This window comes from Centroberyx affinis, unplaced genomic scaffold (assembly GCF_046629955.1).
Source record: "Centroberyx affinis isolate AG114_WGS23_722 - 3 ecotype Tasmania unplaced genomic scaffold, CSIRO-AGI_Caff_v1 ptg001357l_1, whole genome shotgun sequence".
NCBI lineage: Eukaryota > Metazoa > Chordata > Actinopteri > Beryciformes > Berycidae > Centroberyx > Centroberyx affinis.
Window position 1 is genome coordinate 135101 of NW_027279847.1, and position 13168 is coordinate 148268.

Below are 13168 nucleotides of genomic sequence, written 5' to 3' on the forward strand. Positions count from 1 at the left end.
ATTGTCATTTTTGGGTCATTTTTTTTTGGAGCCCTAAAGAACCAGTTCCTGGCCAGCTGTTTTGGAGAACGCTGACATGGAGCCTGTTACCTCACTATTACCTCTTTTCGACCAAGGCAGTTCGAGGGCCAGTTCGGAGCTGGTGCCTAAGCTCAAACCAGTTCTTCGCTTACGTCAGGGGCTGGGGGCGGGATTATCGTGACCAACCAAAACTAACAAGACCAAGAAGACCGCCATTGTTAAAAAAGCTTCATGGACATGGACATGGACGTGAAATCTAAGCAGCAGTGGGCCGTGGAGGAGACAAACTGTCTCCCTGCATTGTGGTCCTCGACAGATTCAGAATAAACTCGAGGGAGCTTCAAGAACGAAACCGGTGTTTGAACAAATACAGCGCAAGATGGCTGCAGCAGGGTATGACAGAAGCATTGAGCAAATAAACAACAAACTAAAGAAACTGAAAAAGGATTACAGGGCCCAAAAGATGGACCTCGGGCGAAGCGGCAATGGTCGGCCACGGAGAAATCCCCATTTTAATGTACTTGACTCGGTCCTCGGCGACAGACCAGCGTGCCAACTCACCGGGGCCTTGAACTCGGCAACAGCTATGCTCGAGGCGATGGTGGATGATACGCTGTTGCAAACTTCCACTGATCCTGGTAGGTTTTATTTTTCAAAAGTTTTGCCTTGTTGCCAGCTGTTGTTATCGAGCTACTAGTTTCTCACATCAATGTTACGTTCGTAACATCAATGTTAGAAATTAGTAGCTATGCTTGCTTGGGTAATGTTAGCTGATCAACAGCTAGCCTTGGTAACAATAGTTAACGTTAGCATGCTACTTTCTAACATTGCCATTGGCTCACCTACCAACGTCACTTAACATTTGGCTTCACAAAAGGCTAACATTGTATAAAGTGTAGTGGACAAGTTTGTTTTTTAAAGCACTGTTCTCTTGTTTTTGTTGTTGTTTATAGAGTTGTCTGCCATCGACAACATTGGCCCTCTTTACACCTTGCATTAACATGCGTTTTGGGTGATCGGATTGCAATCGGATAGTGCTTGACCACATGAAAGTACAGGTGTAAATGCACCCAAGACGCATTGAGGACGGATTGTGATCCGATCGGCCAAACCACCTCCGGAGGTGGTCAGGGACGCATTGTGACCACATTGAACACAAGTGTAAATGCAATTGCGTTCTCAATCCACATACAACAACTACGTGGGCGGAAATACGTAATCGCGCCGACTTTCGTCTTCGGCATTCCAGTTGTTGAAGACAGCTTCTTCCCCCGCTTCCAAAAGCAAGCATGCAAATTTATGGTTTCTGCGCCCAGTGTTCGCGGTGTTCACGGCAAGACCGTTCTCTCCGCAGAGGCACAGCATTTCATGGTAAATGCGGTAGCAGCGCGGTATTGTCCATTTTTGCCGGTTGTCAGCTGTCACTTGGCTGTCACTCGATTACACTTACTTCCCTGGTAACCAACTAATATAGCAACCATTAACCAATCATAGCCTCTGAACTGATTGCGGCATTTGCGGAGGCCTCTGCAGAGTTTCATTTTTTGAGAGGAGCGCGGAGCTCGGTGCGGACCCTCCGCAGACCCCCTGCGGAGCTCCGCACTCGCCGCACAGACCCTCCGCACCGCGAACACCAGGCACACCGCAGAAACCATAGTCCATAGCGTGGCTTCACAGATGGGTATCATCTTTTTTTTTTTTTTTTTTGGACCCATGCAAACGAGAGGAGGATGTGACGTTCGGTTGTTTGAGCTGGACAAGTGATCGGATCTCAATCGGATCTCAATGTAGACACTGGAGACACATGTTAATACCAGGTGTAAATGTAATCAGGTTAAATCATATCTAGATACAATCTGGATACGAGACGCATGTTAATGCAAGGTGTAAAGAGGGCCATTGATGCTAACGCGGAGCTACCGTCACTACTGCACTGCCCACACCATCTTGCAGCTCAGGAGCTTAAAGCTTCTCATCTTCATCTCAACAGACCAGACAGGGTAAGATTTGTTGTGCTGGGTATATAGTAGTCTGTCACACCAGACAATCAGGCTCTGACATAATGTTTTTATTTTTCTTCACCTACCACTGTGGCAGGTAGCTGGACATTCAATTCTTTTTGTCTGGCACCTCGGATATCCATGGAGAAAGCCTTAGAAATGTACCTTGCGGGGCGCCCTGGTGGCTCACCGAGTAGGGTGCGTACCATAAGGCTCAATCCTTCCCGCAGCGACCCGGGTTCGAATCCGGCCCGTGGTCCTTTGCTGCATGTCCTCCCCTCGCTTTCTCTCCCATACCTTCCTGTCTCTCTCTCACTATATCTCTCAAATAAAGCATAAAATAAATCTTTATAAAAAAAAGAAATGTACCTTGCGAGGCAGCTGGATTCGCAAGATCACGATCATGCAAGAATCCATCTTGCCAGGCTTCAAGTTATGCGTTTGTGGCCGAACCACAGTGGTGCGGACCAATCAGGGCAGCTGGGGTCGTGGTTTACGACAGCGAGAAGCGACTGTTCGTTCACAACAATGGCGGCTCCTAAAGAGGCTAGCGTAGATGCTGCTATAACATCAGTTATTTCTGAACTGGAGAGTATTTCTTCATTGAAAGAAGAGCAAAGAACGGCAGTGAAGGCTTTTCTGGATGGAAAAGATGTTTTCGCTCTTCTCCCAACTGGCTTCGGCAAGAGTTTGTTTATATGGTTCGTTGATCTGATTGGTTGAAGTTAGCCCGTGATAGACGGTGATAGACAGATGGTGATAGACAGTATTTTGTGAAAGTGCCTGCCCTTTTCCAAACAGTTTCCAAGGACGACTTCCCAGATGGTAACAAACCATCTGGCGCGTCAGGTTACTTAGAAATACTAACAAATGAAAAAAGTAAAATGTACCTGATAGTAGAAATGTGTGATACAGAATAGAGCCTTAATCCACACCAATTCAAATTGCTTTGATATATAACATTCATTAAAAATAGGCTAAACAAGTTAAAGCTAAATTTACCTGCCACAGACAAGTTTTGACCAGCATTTGGCAGGAGCATACTCTTAATAATAATAAATAATGAATTTTATTTATATAGCACACTTTAAAATACAAAGAAATCTCAAGGTGCTTCACAGAAAGAGTAAAACAATCATAGTACAACGTTAAAACTGGTCAGTTTACACAAAAAAAAAATCATGCGATTAGGCATAAACCAAAATAAGGGTTAAAATAAGATGAATAAAATTAGAGATAAAAATTTAGAGACCCAAGTTTAAAGGGAAGGCACAGATGAACCGGGACCCTAGGGGAAAGCAGAGAGGAACAGGTGAGTGTTAAAATTTTATAGGCCCCTAATCGTTCCTGGGAGCTGATTCCACAGGCGTGGCCCCGGTGACGAAAAGGCATGATCTCCCATGCTTGTCAGCTTTGTCCGTGGCACAGCAAGAAGATTTAAGCTGCCAGATCTGACTGTCCGGGGTGAGGATTGAGGGGTGAGGAGCTCCTGAAGGTAGGTTGGACCGGTGCAATTTATCTCATCATTCCCTGCAGAAAACAATTATTTGCAATGGCATGACTCCACAATGAAGATCTGTGTTAATTATTGTTCTTGTACACAGGAAAAAGGAAGCGAGACAACAATGTGGAGCTGCTGCAATATCTGGAGAGGGCAGATGAGAGGTTCTTGCAGCACAGCAAGGACATGAATGACGCCTTGCTGCAGAAATTGGAAGCAGACGCAAGTGCTCATCTTGGGCTCATGGGGCGCATGGTGGCGGTGATGGAGGCTCAATCCCACAAATGAGTGCAGTGTTTAAATTTTATTGAAAAGTCTATTTAGTTTGCACACATGTTTACTGCACAAAAAAAGATCACTCGTTCCCTCTGTTAAAGTACTCCATTACTGTAATGCAGCTCTAATGTCAGCCCCTTCTGCATTACCAAGCTCAGGTAATGCCTGAACAGGAGGCTGAATGTTTACATGCCTGTCTGAGTGCTCCTCAGTGAAATTGTCGCCATGTTCCTCTTAAATGTTATGAAGCACACAGCAGGTCAGTGCCATTATCTTGCTCAGCTCCAGCTTGCAGTTGTTTCTTTTTCGGAGGCACCTCCATCGTCCTTTTAATCTCCCAAAAGACATCTCCACAACTGATCGTGCACTACTGTAATTGTAGGTGTGTTGTTCAGGGGTCAGTCTGCCAGTGTCCGAAAAGGGCTTCATGAGCCCTATCAGGTAATGTCCAACTCACAGGCCAGAGATGGTCACTTTGTTTTGGCTGAGTAATTCCCCGTCACTTAGGACTTCCCACAAATGTGACTCGTTGTCGTAGTACTTTTGCGTCGTGCACACTCCCTGGATAGCCAACACACATCCCAGAAAAGACCTTTGCCATCCACAACTGCTTGCAGAACAATTGAATGCCATCCTTTCCGGTTGTAATAGTCTCGAGGATACTCCTCTGGTGCTGTTATTGGAATATGGCTTCCATCTATTGCACCAACACACTGTGGTACTCTTTAACAATTATGGAAGAAAGTGGCCAGTTCTACCAACTTGTCAGCATCAGGACATGTAATGTGGGCAGGAAGCAGCACCATGATGACTGCGTTGCAGATATCCTGAACACAAACACAGTGCTCAGGCCTACCCCAAAAAGATCAGGAAAAAAATACATTTTGCATTAGTTTTTAGTAATAGTAGAGATGATTTGTATGTCCCCCCTTCCTGATATGAATGCTTCCATGATGACGTATCATCAAGCCTCCCTGTGCCTAACCTAACAGACTGCTTTACTCCCATATTAAATGGGTTACTGTGGCATGGAAACATCTTACTGGTTTTACTTACGATTTTCACTCTGTCAAATTCAGAATCGCACAGCATATGGGTACATATTGATGTCAACAAAAAAACATGGCAGTGAGCAGTACTTACTATACATGATATTCATGTAGTGTACCAGGTTCTTTTTGACTGTTAACTTGAAACCATTGTAAGTCTACACTGGAGCACAATTACTAAAAAATGTGTTGTGGGGGTACAAACAGAGATGGGAAACAGACTGGGATTCTTTCCATCAGGCAATTCAGAGTATGCAAAAAACAAAAAGAGGACTGGGTGAAAAAAGTTCAAGTGAGAAGAGGCCCCAGGGCAATGAAGTGCTGCTGCTGCTTGCCGAAGCCTGATTTACAATGGGAGTGGGAAAGACTGGCAGCCATAAAATCATCATTGCGTTTGCGGAGTAAACACAATGTTAAGTAGACAATTTACTTGTACTTATACTATTAACCCTAACCCAGATTGTAGCTCAAAGGAACTTGGAAAAAGATTAACCTAAATAAGACTTTAACCAGAGTATGGCGAATAGCCAGGTTACTCTGACATTTATAGACTCTTGTGCTGCCCTTCACATTTAAAGAACTACTACTGTAATTTAAAGAGTCCATTAGGCCACTGCAGGTGCATTTGAGGTAAAGAATCCCTGGAATGCTGTTTCACTGGGTCAGTAAGGACAAAGATGATATGCAAGTGGAGGGAATGGAATCTAATTTCATTCACATAAAGTATATTTTTGGAAATCATTGGGTAAGGGATAGTGAGCTTGAATTACAAGTTGGATATGGCAGGATTTACAAATTAGACTGGGAGAGACGAGAGTGTCATATGACTCTGCTCCCCTCTAAAGGACAGAGGTGGAATAGGCAATGAAGCAACAGCAAAAGCCTAATAGACAGGCCTTGCTGATGTGGTTTTGGCATATTGTACAGGTTTGATAATACTGTTTGTCCTGGCCTGACATACACTGCCATCTTGTATAAATTACTCTTGTTCAACAAAATCAGCCTCAATGAAAGTGACCAGACAAGGTCAACCTGTTCTCTCAAACAAATTGCATTGGCAGGAGTAGCCACACACAACAGCTTCTGCAATCATGAGCTATAATGTTTTAGCCAGCATCCTGTCAAAATGCCGGCCAACCAGCCCAAAATATTCCTACCGAGGAAATTGTTAATGAAGTGTTCACAGTGTTTCAATTACAGATGCAAGCAGAGTGGAAAAATGTGCTAGACAGATCAGGAGGGTGGTGGTGGTGGGGAGATTCTGCATGTGAACACTGCTGCAAAACAGGTTAAAATGTAACCTAATAAGAACATATGGTGAAAATTATAGCTGCTGCGCAGCGGTGAGTTGGGGCCGGGCATTTTGAGGAGGTAGAGGAAGAAGAAGAAGGAGGAGGAAGAGGAAGAAGAGGAGGAGGAAGAGGAAAAATAGGAAGAGGAGGGAAGACAAATGAGAAATACATGAGGGTCCATCAGCAGACCTGTCCGGACCCAAATTATCATTAAACCTTGAAGTATCTTTGAAATCATGAGTCTAATCCACAGAGCACAATGCCTGAGTAGACATAAGCATGTTCATTCTGCAGCACCCAGGGCTTGAACTCACAACCGTTGCCACTACTGGCAAGTCTTGATCATGTTGAGCTACCTGAGAAGTAGGACAATTAGAGGAGGCTTCACACTAGAACTTAGCCAACCACCAGAGTGCAGGATAACAGCTGTCCATGCATTTACAGGCAGATTTCAAACTACATGAGTTTACATGAGGGCAGAATTCAAAATACTGTCAAAACTTCTAAAACTAAAATTCTGAAATTTTGTACACTTCATCTACCATGACTGGAAAAATGTGTCATTTATTTTCATGAACATTGGAGATGTATTTAGCGAGAATTTGCAGTAGTTGTTTACAGTACTGTTTACAGTAAAACATTTTGATGCACTGTGGGCTCAATTTTTGATAATTCAAAAATTTGGTGTCAATTGAGCAAAAATGTGGGAGGAGATAGGTTTAATTCGTTTTACAGTTTTTGAGAAAAAACAGAGTGATGGACTTCATAATTCCTGGCAGCTCGAAGCATCTGAACATTTCTGCTCTTCATTTTGGTGAAACTTGCAAAGCCATAGCACGTATGATTGATTTGTTATGAATTTTCGAAGTTTTAAACTTTAGATGGTTTCTGTAGCGCCACCATCAGGACTACTGACCCCCAAAGCCAGTTGAGTAAGTTTGGCATGGGACTGGACCTATGTGCAAAGTTTGGTTTATTTTCATGAATGGGAAGGCAGATTTCCTTGTAGGAAGAAATGAAGAAGAAGAAGAAGAATGTATGAAGAAGAAGAAGAAGAAGAAGAATAACACTGGCAAATACAAGAGGGACCGGCAGCAGAGCTGCCCGGCCCCTAATTAAAATCCTCGGTCGCACTTTATTTTACAGTACACGAATAAGACGTAACAAGCCGTACTTTGTATCAAATTAGACAAAAACTATAAATAATATGTTCTTTATTAGACAGTAAACAAACACAGTTATACCGTAATTAAACACCATACACCTAAATTATGCTGTAATTAGAAGCCGCATATAATACCGTATTAGACCCAAAATATACTATACTTAGACACTATTATACCAAATTATACTCTAATTAGAAACTTTCACTTTCTTCCAGGGTCATTTGTTGCTCATTAGAAGCTAACTGTACCATTTAGACACCACAAATGTGGTGTCTAATTACAGCATAATTTGGTAGTATAGCGTCTAACTAGCATATTTTGGATCTGATATGGCATTGTATTGATTTCTAATTATTAGACTATGATCTTGTAAAATGGTGTCTAATAGTGTATTAAGATCTCCTATTTGGTTTCTAATTAGAGTATAATTTGGTATAATAGTGTCTTAGTATAGTATATTTTGGTATACTAGTATATTTATACTAATTACAGCATAATTTAGGTGTGTGGTGTCTAATTAGGGTATAACTGAGTTTGTGTACTGTCTAATAAAGAACATATTATTTCTAGTTTTTGTCTATTTAATTTAACAATCCAACGAAAACAGCAGTCTGTAATAAAAAGCACAAAATCATAATACCGTTTTTAAGCTTTGAAAACTACAAACCAATTGGCTTTTGGACATTATTATTTATGAAACCTGCAACTGCTATGCTTTACAAGTTTATAGCAGTTCTGAGAAAATTTCAATAACATTTTACTTTTTACGACTTATTGTGCTTAATAGGCTTTTGACTGCATTTCTCAACTTTAACAATTGCCTCATTTTCATTTTTTAAAGGGGGCATGGTATAACGCTGCCTTTACAAGACTTAAATTATGCTATATTGGTTTAATGACCCTAACATGAATGTTAGTGAGGCCTGGATTGAATCAATTCAGTGTAATGATGATGTTACTACCTTCTCTCCAATTATGGTGTGTTTGATTTGCACATTGATGGTGTTCAAGCGGCGGGACCCACCATTTTCAAAAGTAAACCGCAAACCCTACATACAACTTAAATATACCGGTGGCAGTTCTATTTACAATTAGTATAACTTGTTTACTATTAATGTCATTGGTGCTTGAACCACAGAATCGCCGCTTGCAGCAATATGTTGTATTTGTATCTGCATTGGATGAATCCAGAAGTGTGTGGGGGGTAAACTGTTAAAAATCCCCTTAAATCGTAGGTGTTTTATTTTCTTATAAGCATTGGTATTGTTGAGATAATAAAACATTAAACTCGTGGTTTGATGATGACATATCAGTATTAATGAATAATAAAACAGATAATTTGCTTTTAGCTGCCTTTAACAAACAACAACCTAGAAGCTTTTACAAACTCACTCTCTCTCTCTCTCTCTCTCTCTCTCTCTCTGTGCTGTGCTGTGGGCTGACTGTGGAGCACAAACAAGTTCAATGAGAAAAGCCAGTCAAGTTATTTCGGTTTAATATGTTTTCGGAAAACAGTCATAGGCATACTATTAAAACTTGAATAATATTGAACAATTCAGAAGGATATTTTTTTTTTTTTTTTTTTGCCTTTAATAAATTTTACAGTGAAGAACGACAGGAAATATTGGGGATAGAGAGAGGAGGATGACATGCAACAAACTGCTACAGCAATGTGCTTTACTATAAAATGTTGAAGTATATGTTGCTTTATGATCATACACATGTAAGCTATTAGATAAAGAACCAAGTACGTTCTCATTTCGTGTGACATTGAAACTCATTTGCATATGACACGGATTATGGGAGATTAACTATAAATCTTCACACTTTAGCGGCAATTTTAAAGCTACATTTTCATAATAATACAACTTTTACTTCACTTTACTAATTCAATTCTGCGAAATAAAGAAAAGAGTTGATTTGTGGATGTGTCACACTTCTGGCTATCTTTACTTTTTACTGCTCTGTGGTGCTGTGTCCACCATGCTGTGGTAAAATGTTACACTTTTTCTCCATCGTTTACACATTTTAACTGGACCTATTAACTAAACATCCCAAGCCATTACGCCATCTACCAAAAGACAGACCCATTTCCCCAAACTATAAACACGATTCCCCTGTTTTCACACATGATTCACATTTGTGGAACTGTTTGTGAAAAACTCTACACACAAATCCTTTCATTTATCACTGACTGCACCATGTGCTCATTTAGAAGGCATGGGCATTCAATATCATTACCTCAATTCATCACAGCTTGAACCCAGTTACCACACAATTCCCAGGTGCAAACACTAAGAGTGAAAAATTGTTCACACACCAATCAGAACCTCAGGATAGATAGATAGATAGATAGATAGATAGATAGATAGATAGATAGATAGATAGATAGATAGATAGATAAAAGGGCCATGGGTCAGTTCACTTGTTTTGGAACAATGGATCCACAAAGACCTGAAGGTAGAGGAAGAGGACACAGGAGAGGAGGTGGAAGAGGAAGAGGAAGGGCAAGGAGACAAATAGTTTCTGATAATGCAATGATGCAATAATGTGATTTCTTTCTTTATGTACAAACTGGGTTTTTTTCATTGGTTTATATTGGTAAATACATGGAAATTATTTTACTGTATTCTACGTTCTTTATCAGTTGCATATTTTCACAGTACATTTACTTTTTCACTCAATTTCAGTTTATTTTACTACAGTACATTGAGGAATTAAACATTTGGGGTGTGTCTTTATATTGTGTTCATCATGTAAAGAGGTTGTTCTGGGGGGAAACAATAAGTGCCATTATTCATTGCAGTAACAGGTTTTTACGGTAGTGTTTTGAATTGATCTCACCAGTGTGTAATGGCTATTTTGTAGTGTGTGTGTATCTGATGGCTTTTGTGTGATGTCTGAAGGCAAAGTTTGGTTTAGATGTAACTTTTGACATGGAAGTTTGAAGTTTGTGAAGAGGAGTGTGCAGTTATGCATTTGTGTTTAGAGTTTTGGGAAACGGAGCATAATTTCAAGAAATGCGTAATAAAAATCTGTAATAACTACCATGAAGCACAGTTCAAAAACAGCCCATCTGGCTGTTCAGACCAGACTTTCAACTTTATGAACCCACAGATTCAGATTTTCTAAATACTGAGGCAGAGCTCCTCACAAAACATACCCCTAGCAATATTATTCAATGACAGCAAAGACACATGATTTCTATTCAAAGCTATGCTTGTAATGCTAGCTTTGCACTGTAACTATAAAAAATAATAGCAGTTACTGGTAGGAGATTGCTGACGCTGATTATGTCCTTGCTGTATTTTAAGCTTAATTTATAGCCAGTGTCAAGAAAAGAGAGAAACATTTAGATTTCTATATTTCAAAACTGAAATGGAATTTAATTCTAATACTTTGTCTATGTTTCTATGCACCCTCAAGACCACAAATGACATAATTACATGGAAGCCATAGAATTACCTTTCCATGGGCTGTGACATATTCCTTACTGAGCGCTCGCAAAATTTGAATGCCCTTGTGAAATTATTTACGACATCTGGGTGACATTTTGGGCAATATACAAACACTCGAGGCATATTTGTATGGATCACAAGGAAAGGAAGGCAAATCAATCATCTGTTGTGATCATGAGGCTGAGCAACACTGTATTATTGCTGCGCAGGCTCCTCATATCCGGACTTGCAGTTAATAGCCGACCAAAGCCTTTGTAGGATTGTGGACACAGCATGCGTGCAACACACACACACACACACACACACACACACACACACACATACTTCAGGCACACGAAATCAAAATCATTAACCCCCGTCTCCTGCCTTAACCAAAACTCAATAGCTTTAGGGTAAACAAATGTGACTGTTGGCTTTTATTACTGTAATCCTCCGTCTGCCTGAGTTTGCCTGTACTAACGTCTTAGTGCAGGAATGTTTGACAGGCGGATAACAGCTTAATTGGTGCTTGGACTTAAGTGTGTGTGTTTGTGTGTGTGTGTGTGTGTGTCTGGGGTAAAGAGCCGTGGCAAGGCTGGCTAGCCACCATTCTGAAGGAGACACTGATCAAGCAGTCGGACAGAATAAAGACACTCCGAGCATTTTGCGAATCTGCTGCCTGTTGATTGCGAATGTAAGATGTGACCGAAGGAATTGTGTAAGAGCTTATGCTGTTTTCATGTGCAAGCAGGAAAACAACACCGCAATCATTCAGTTCCATTCCAATCATGTCAATTGTTTGTGAATTTGCCAAGCTGACACTCAAATTGATATGGTTAGGGATAGCGTTGTTGATCAATTCCAAATATACAATGATTACTTGGCCAGCTGCTGAGATTTCTGGCTTTAAAAACTCACCATCTTATGGAGGGACAGGCCTATCATATTAAGGAATGAATGAATGAATGAATAAATAAATGCAATAACAAATAAAGCAATAAAAGAATGAATGCATGACTGAATCAATGAATAAATGAATAAATGCAATAACAAATAAAGGAATACATCAATCAATAAATAAATGAATTTCAGTTTTTGTCTGATTGCTTAGGCACTATCTTTGAAACTATAGGCTATTTTTGCAAAACTCGACACACAAACCACAAAACCTTACACCAAACCAGCAAAATATTATACATCTCTTGCAAAAGCAAACAATTCTTGCAAAACTCTTCAAACTCTTTAAAAAAAAATTGTGTTTTTGCGTCAATACAGTTCACACAAACCATCATTTGAATAAGCACACGAAGCACCAATGATAGTATAAAAGAAAAACACTTGTGGCTTTTGCGTTTTCTGTGTGCAAGGCAGAGCAGTTTGCAATAAAGTTTTGTCATACATGTAGTAAACACACAGGTATCCAAATGTGTAAAGTATGGATGTGTATTCCAAACATTATCAATACAAATAAGGGGAAAAAGTTATTTACATTATTTTTTTTTCTCAAAATGTTCTACAGTAACACTCCTCAAACAACAAAAGCACAGTAGAAGAAAACAAAAACATTTGTGCTAGAAAAAAAAAGACGAGAAAAAAATTTGGCTAAATATCGCCTTCTTTGTGGGTCTGGCCATAAGTTTACAGTGTTGCTAGAAGTGTGTTACTGTATTACTGTAAATTGCAAACTGAGTGTAAAGCAGTGAGTTGTGTTTACAGTTTTGCAAAAAGTGTGTTATAAAATGACAAACTGAGTGTAAAGCAGAGAACGTGCATTCAGTTTGGCACTTGGTAAATGCATTGGCTTCAAGTGTTAATGGTTTCAGAGATAGAGCTTCAAGAATCACCGTTAGTGTTTAAGCATTCAGAAAAAAACTGTAACAAATGGTCAAATAAATGTGGGAATATTTATAGAAACCCGTAAATTAAGAAATAATTTCAAAAATAAATCAGTTTATTATCAATATTTCATTCATTCATTGATTCCTTACAGTTTTTTAAATGATGTGCACATCACAAGTGAACATATGCTTATCACAAGTGAACATCACTGTGACATGCACTTGTGATGTTCACACACCGACACACACACACACACACACACACACAAACACCTTTTTTACTTTGCTTTCAGGATCGACATCAAATTAATTTCAGTTCAAATTCATACATATTATGCTCTGTATAGTTGAAATTTTAAATTGTAGCATATACTTTTCATTAATAACCTGTGATTTACACTCCCCAAATTTTGCAAGTTTAAGTTTAAGGGCAGAAATTCTTCATCCTCGATATTTTTGAAAGGAAAGATCCCTTGTCTGTACATTTGCCTGCTATTTTATTCAAGCGTTTTGGCTTGGACTTAGAGACGGTACCTTAGCATTCCTTCATTTCTTTGTAGTTGGGTGTTCTCCCGCCTCCTCAGACAG

General features: G+C 39.9%; 1 pseudogene; it reads left to right on the top strand.

Annotated features, from left to right (window-relative positions):
• The first annotated feature begins 258 nt into the window (after window positions 1–258).
• LOC139649491 (zinc finger and SCAN domain-containing protein 20-like) lies at window positions 259–3810 on the top strand (annotated as a pseudogene).
• Window positions 3811–13168: the final 9358 nt, after the last annotated feature.